Raw genomic sequence first — 8,093 nt, forward strand, 5'->3', positions numbered from 1 at the left:
AGTCGACCCATTCTTCCATATGTCAGTCCCCCGCCATCCTTGGAATTAACCTGGTGAACCTACGCTGCACTCACTCAATAGCAAGAATGTCCTTCCTCAAATTAAGAGACCAAAACTGCACAAAATACTCCAGGTGTGGTCTCACCAGGGCCCTGTTCAACTGCAGTAGGACCTCCTTGCTCCTATACTCAAATCGTCTCGCAATGAAGACCAACATGCCATTTGTCCAAGATCCAATGTTCAGGCAGCAGCACTACCGTTTGCTTGGCTATTGGTGGAAATGCATGATGTTTAGAGTCAATCAGGGAAAATGGGCCTATACCCTCACAGAGGGTCAAGCATTAATTTACAGTAATCCAACATAATTCTGAAGGGCCCAGACCTGAAAGGTCACCTATCCATGTACTCCAGACTTTGTGTCTTTTTTTGTAAAACAGCATCTGCAGTTCTTTGTGTCTCCAGACAAGCAAAAATTCAATAAATTAATGACCAAAATACTGGTGCAAAAAAATCCCAAATCCTCAGTGCGACCAAAGACAGTCCATGGAAGTTCGTAGTTAAGGTTAGTGTTGTGTCATATTCAAGACTCTGGTGGTTGCTTGGAAGAACTCTTCCTGAACCTGGTGGTCGCGAATTTCAGACTTCTTCTGTATCTTCTTCCTGATGGAATAGTGAAATGAGAGTGTGGCCAGTGTGCCGTAGGTATTTGAACTCAATCAACTGGGCAGAATGTAAGTACAATGACGTACAGGTTTGTAAACTAATTGGCTTGAGATAATTGTAAATGGTTGTGTGTGTGTGTGTGAGAGATAGTATTAGCGTGCGGGTATCGTTGGTCGGCACGGACTCAGTGGGCCGAAGGGCCTATTTCCGTGCTGTATCTAAACTAAACTAAATATATACAGTAAACACAAGGACACTTCTGGAATGACAGAAAAGTATCAAGCACATGTGAAAGGAATGCTAAGGACAGAATGTTGTAATTATGGGAGGAGACCAATGTTCCATTGGAGTGAATTTCGTACTGCGTATATAACATGAAAAAAGATTGATCATTTTGTAAACATGTGCTGGAGAAATGAATTATCTGTACATAAGCAGACCAGGTACGACTGCTGTTGAATGATGTATCCGCGCTGTATCCCTAAACTAAACTCAACTAAATGAATGGATTACACTCAGGGAAATTACATTAAATTTCAAAGAGCTACTGCAGTCCAAACTGGTACATATGGTGTCAGCCAAACATGTAGATGGGGAACTATTTAAATCAGCGATCATCTTTGATGTTGAAGCCCAGATTCTTGTACAGAAACAAGTTTGATTATTGTACAAATACATGTTGAACTAAAACTCAAGGTTAATAATGGGGTCAAGTCAAGGTAACTGAATGATTGAAGTATTAGTTTTACAGTTTTGACTTGTACTTAGACTATTTAATAAATATATTACATGTATGTCAGAATACAAAGCAAGGGAAATGTGATAATATGTTGTGAGGGCACTGAAGCGCTAAAATAACCTTGTGTTGTAATCCTATTGGTATTAACATCCACAATGGGTGAGTGTACTAACATAAAATTGGACCCCCACAAAGCATATCACAGTATAGAAATGTGAGTTTTGGCTCAGTTCGAATAAATCAAACAGTTCCATTACAATAATTATGAAAAGCAATTACTTCCTTCATTTCCATTGTTTAAAATGGTCATTGCTGACACTGGTGTAACTTGAAGATAATTTATCAACTTTCCATTCAATCCTGGATGTTGTCCAAGTTTAGCTGCATATAGACATAAACTGATTCATTTCCTGAGAAAGTAAAATAAATTGGACAATCAATCTGCACTTCTGGTCAAATTTCAGCCATGATCCTCTCTTCAATCCGCTCCTGAATATCGTTGCACATATGGGAAGAATTCTGAAAATGATATCCTGCGATGTTGGGCCTCCGTCAATTATAACCATTTTCCTTTGTGCAAGATATGAATCTAACCAGTGGAGAGTTTTATTTTCGATTTCTATTAACTTCACATTTACTTGGTCTCCTTGATGCCAAGAGCAAGTTATCACCTCATTTCTAGAATTCAGCTCCATTGTTGAAGTCTGCATCAATGTATCAGAGGTCCACAGCAGTGATGGAAATGGGTTTTAGGAACTAGGAACTAGGGGTATTCCAAGGTCCGTGAGGCTGAGGTTGGGAAAAAAGGAGGGGGGTGGGATTTTTTTAAGTGCAGTCATACCCATGTAAGAGTACAAGAATGCATAACTTGTTTATTGTGTATTTATAATATAGTTTATTGTGTATTATATGTCATAGCTGTTTTCTTGCATCTCTCTCTCTCTCTGTGTTGGCTGCAGCCATCGTCTGCTTCGATGAGGGAAGCAGGTCGGTGATTGATCAAAAGGCCCCTTGGAGACTGTCTGATTGGCCGCCGAGTGACCAGCGGAATTATGTGATTGGACACAATACCCTTGGAGACGGCGGCTGTTTGGACCGGAGGAGACCGATTTGTTGATTGGACGGGAATTTTAAGGGATGCTGGTCGCAACCCCCTTAGAGACATTGGTTGATTGGCCGCCAAATAAACGGGCATAAAAAATTGAAAATAGGAAAACAATAAAATCGGAATTAAGATTTAAATCGGAAGAAAATCATGCCTGGTCTGCACGAAAGATACTAGTATCCGCTCTTGTATCTTTGATTGCAGTTCCTTCCTATTGAAGAAGAACCCTGGACCGAAACAACTCCTAATCTATTCCCTCCACAGATGCAGCCTAGCCCGCTGAGTTCCTCCAGCACTCTGTATTTTTTATTTAACTCTTGAAATTGAAGTTAGACATAAAGCTGGAGTAACTCATCGGGACAGGCAGTGACTCTGGAGAGAAGACCCTTCTTCAGACTGAACTGAACTCTCGTCGGTGAGAGTACTTGTGATTGTCTGCAGAAGGGTCTCGACCACTCCCCAGAGCTGACGCCCGTCCCGCTGAGCCCCTCCCCCCTCATGTACACCTTCAACTCCAGAGCCAACCAAAAAACAAGTGAGGAAGTGGCTTGGGCTACCGAGATGCCTCAGCAGCATAGAGCTCATTGGGAATGGAGCCCTCTCACGCCTGGTGGAGGAATACAAATGTGAAAAAAGTGAGGCTGGACATGACACTAACAGAATCCCGGGACACAATAGTAAGAGGTGTCGCTCCAACCCTAGCAACAGGGAAGAAATGGACTCCAGCAGCAATGGTACTGGACGCAAAATCCGCCCTCCGACACCGAGACATAGTGGGCCATGTCCAACAAGGCCGAGGGGGCTTTGGCCTGGGAGCAATGAAACCTACCTGGCAAAAGGCTACTCCAGCTGAATGTCGGCACCCGGTGGTGGAGGAGGTGCGCCACCAGGAAGAAGCAGCCAGGTGTGCCAAAGCCATATCCCAAGCAAACAAGGCCGCTGGATGAGGTGGGATGGCGTTGAGAGGAGGAAGGTCACATGGAGTGAGCTGTGGACCATGGAGTCAAGTATGTTGAGCTTCATTATCAGAGCTGCATATGACGTTCTTCTCTCTCCCACAAACCTAAATCTTTGGCTGGGAGAGGATCCAGCCTGCCCCCTGTGTGCAGTTCCAGCAAACCTCAAGCACATCCTGGTCGGTTGTAAGACCAGCCTAACACAAGGCAGATACACCTGGCGACACAACCAGGTGCTGAGGTGTTTGCCAGCTGAACTCGAGTGCAAGAGTTACCACCAACGTCATGACTATCAATGCCCAGATAACATTCAATTCAATTCAATATTTATTCCATGTCATTTGAACCTCAGTGAGGCTCAACCGAAACTCCCGCAAATACCATCCTTCATCCAGGAAGGAGAGAAACAGAGTACTAACCTCTCGCCTCTCAACTCATACCCACTGAACGCAGCCAGGGACTGGGAAATGCGTGTTGACCTAGGCCAGAGGCTTTCGTTCCCAGTTGAAATCGCAATTACCAACCTGCGACCAGACCTCGTTCTCTGGTCTAACTCCTGTCGGCGTGTTTTCATCATTGAGCTGACAGTCCCCTGGGAGGAGGCTGTGGACGAGGCTTATGAAAGAAAAAGGCTTCGATATTCAAAACCTTGCAGCAGAGGCAGAGGAGAGAGGTTGGAGTGTAAGGGTATGTCCAGTGGAGGTGGGGTGCAGGGGCTTTGTAGCCAGTTCCACTGTAAGGCTGCTGAGGGAAGTAGGAGTCAGAGAGCAGGCACAAAGGAGGGCAATAAAATAACTTGCCAATGCCGCCGAAAGGAGCAGTCACTGGCTGTGGCTGAAGAGAAAATATGCTGTCTGGGCTGCCACGTGACCATCTAGAGGCTAACCATAAGACACACACCCAGGTCTGATCACCCTGCGGTGGGCCTGCCTCGACTGAGGGTGTCTTGTGGATAAAAAGGCCGACGAAAACCACCCTGTGGCATTGAGGTACACAAACTGAAGATGTGTCTGATTGGTAGCAAATCACCTAGTGGTCATCCCCAAGAATGGCAAATGTCAATTGTAGTGAAAAACCTTAGGGATTGTAACATCCAGTCCTACTAAACAATCTGATCTATAGATCAGAAGACATTCCTTCATCTTAGTCTAAAATGGACACCCTTGTTTGAGAATGTTCCCCATTTCTAGATTTCCGCACCAGAGGAAAGATATGTCAAGAATCTACTCTGCTAGCACCAACAGCATTTTACATACTTCAATATAATTCATCTAAACTCCAGAGAACGTACAGATGGTTTGAGTTGTGGATTCCTTTGGTACTAATCGCTGGACTCCTATGGTTAACCCATGAACAGCAGAGGTTGCTAAATGATATTACATTAATGCTGAAGCTTTCTCAGTGTTGTTCCTCCTGGAGATATTTTCATTTGCCTGAAGGAAGAGCTGAGAAATCACCGAATCACACACTCGGATAGCTATATTTACAGCTTGTCAGATAATATAGGTAGTTTCTGTTATAAATATGTACTGACATAATTGGAGGAAAGTAATATTTCATAGTAAAGGGGTACATATATACACAATATTATTTATATAACCAATTAATAAAGTTTATATACAGTGCCCTCCATAATGTTTGGGACAAAGACCCATCATTTATTTATTTGCCTTTGTACTCAACAATTTTAGATTTGTAAATGAAAAAATCACATGTGGTTAAAGTGCACATTGTTAGATTTTAATAAAGGCCATTTTTATACATTTTCGTTTCACTGTGTAGAAATTACACCAGTCCCCCTCCCCCATTTCAGGGCACCATAATGTTTGGGACACAGCAATGTCATGTAAATGAAAGTAGTCATGTTTAGTATTTTGTTGCATATACTTTGCATGCAATGATTGCTTGAAGTCTGCGATTCATGGACATCACCAGTTGCTGGGTGTCTTCTCTGGTGATGCTCTCAGGTCTGTATTGAAGCCATCTTTAGCCTATGCTTGATTTGGGAGCTAATTCTGTTCAGTTTTCTCTTCGGCATATAAAAGGCATGCTCAATTGGGTTCAGATCAGATGATTGACTTGGCCACTCAAGAATTGACCATATTTTACCTTTGTTGCTTTGGCAGTATGTTTAGGATCATTGGCTTGATGTGGAATGACCCGCCGGCCAATGTGTTTTGAGGCATTTGATTGAACTTGAGCAGATAAGATGTGTCTAAACACTTCAGAATTCATTATGTTACTACCATCAGCAGTTATATCATCAATGAAGATAAATGAGCCAGTACCTTCAGCAGCCATACATGCCCAGGCCATAACACACCCACCCCGCTCCACATTTGTTTCACAGATGAGGTGGTATGCTTTGGATCTTGGCAGTTCCTTCTCCTCCTCCATACTTTGCTCTGCCATCACTCTGATATGTCAATCTGCGTCTCATCTATCCACAAGAATTTTTTCCAGAACTGTGGTTGCTCTTTTAAGTACTTCTCTGGCAAACTGTAACCTGGCCATCCTATTTTTGTGGCTAACCAGTGGTTTGCATCTTGCAGTGTAGCCTCTGTATTTCTGTTCATGAAGTCTTCTGCGGACAGTGTCATTGACAATCACAACACCTGACTCCCAAAGAGTGTTTCGGACAGGTGTTTGGGGATTTTTCTTTATTATAGAGAGAATTCTCTGTCATCAGCTGTGGAGGCCTTCCTTGGCCTGCCAGGTCACTTTGTGATTAGTAAGTTCACCAGTGCTTCTTAATGATGTTCCAAACAGTTGATTTTGGTAAGCCTAAGGTTTGACATGTCTCAGTTTTATTCTTGTTTTCTCAGACTCATAATGGCTTCTTTGATTTTCATTGGCACAACTTTGTGTCCCCATGTTGATAACCAGCATAAAAGTTTCCAAATGTGATGGAAAGACAGGAGGAAAGACTAGGTGCCTGAGGGAGAGCTCTCTGATACCTGCATTAAGGAGGGGCATTTTAAACACACATAAGCAATTACAAACACCTGTAAAGCCATGTGTCCCAAACATTTATGGTGCCCTGAAATGGAAGGGAGGGACTATGTATAACAAACACTGCTGTCATTTCTACATGGTGGAAACCAAAATGCTATAAAAATGGCCTTTAATAAAATCTGAAAATGTGCACTTTAACCACATATACTTTTTTCTATTACGAAATTACTCAGGTCAAATCGCAAATTGGTGGAGTACAGAGGCTAATAAATAAATGATGGGTCTTTGTCCCAAACATTATGGACAGCACTGTACGTGCAAATAGGTGGATGGGATTTAGTTGTAAATAAACAAATGAACATACAAATGTTTCAAAGGAAATCTTTCCCAAAGGAATTCTCCATTTGGAAGTGATTGTTCAAAGAAAGCTGTTTGTACTCCAATGTAAACTCCATTCACCAATGAGACCCGACAGACATTACAACTAACATAGAAACAAAATTAGTTTATTTGAATTATATTCCTTCATTTAAAAAATCCATTGTCAAATTTCAGAAATAACTGGCACACTGCAGCAATATGTACAATTTTCTGTTGTTCGAACAAGGCCTCTACTTATTTTCCACATCTGCCATCACAAGAGTTATAATGCATACTACCAACTAAGTTTTTGAGCATAAATTGTCTACAATGTTTCAATTAGCACATTTCAATGACAAGTGGAACGGAACGGTTGCTTTAATTTTGTTTCTATATCATCATTTGACGATTGCAAGATTTTTTTCTGTACTTATCACAAGCATTTTGGCATACAGACAAGGCTGACAGCTGACTAAATGGAAGGAGCATTTGGCTGGATAATGCACAACAGTATGTTCATTAAATGTAACACTGTAATCAAGGAGAGAGAGTCTGACTAAGTTTAAGTGTGTCTTTCATGCTACAATAAAACAGTTCCATTTCCCACACCACTCATAGGTTTAGTTGTGAAGTTTATCTGTTTTTTTTAATTAGATTAAAAACTGCTTGATCTCAGCATCGCATTGCTCATTACCTATCACAAAAAGAGATGACAGTTGTTCTTTTGTCATTCAATATATTCATCTGTTTCAATATTATACAATGTCTTCTTAGGCTTCTATGGTTTCTGGAGAAGCTGAAGATTAAGCCATTTGAGGTATCTGAGACCTGAGAATAGATCCATGTTAACATGTTACTCGGCTTTTTCTTCCCCCCATGTGAATGGTGTGGCACTTACGCATGCGAAACGGCAGCTAACTTAAGTAATACTCTGTTACATTCCTGATGCTAAATTACATTTTACAAACCTATGATTAATATTCGATCAAATCAGTGTTCATGCGTCTCTGCATTACGTAAAAGTTATTTAGGGCACGAAGAGTCAAATGTTCATTTAATCCTGAATATATGTTTATACAAAGGCTGAATAATGAAAATACTAGGCAACAAAGTTTACTTTTTCCTCGGAAGGGTTAGCCTGTTCATTATTCAGGACAGTCATAGACTTTTCGCCTGGCAAACACGGGTGCAATTTTAAGTCGGTTCACTTGCTGTGATTATAATGAATGACACAAGATCCTAAAATTAGTCTTAGTTATCTGAGGAATATTTCAAGAGAATTGTAACGCATCCACTTCACAAAATGCTCATTATG

This window comes from Leucoraja erinacea, chromosome 3, assembly GCF_028641065.1.
Source record: "Leucoraja erinacea ecotype New England chromosome 3, Leri_hhj_1, whole genome shotgun sequence".
Taxonomy (NCBI): domain Eukaryota; kingdom Metazoa; phylum Chordata; class Chondrichthyes; order Rajiformes; family Rajidae; genus Leucoraja; species Leucoraja erinaceus.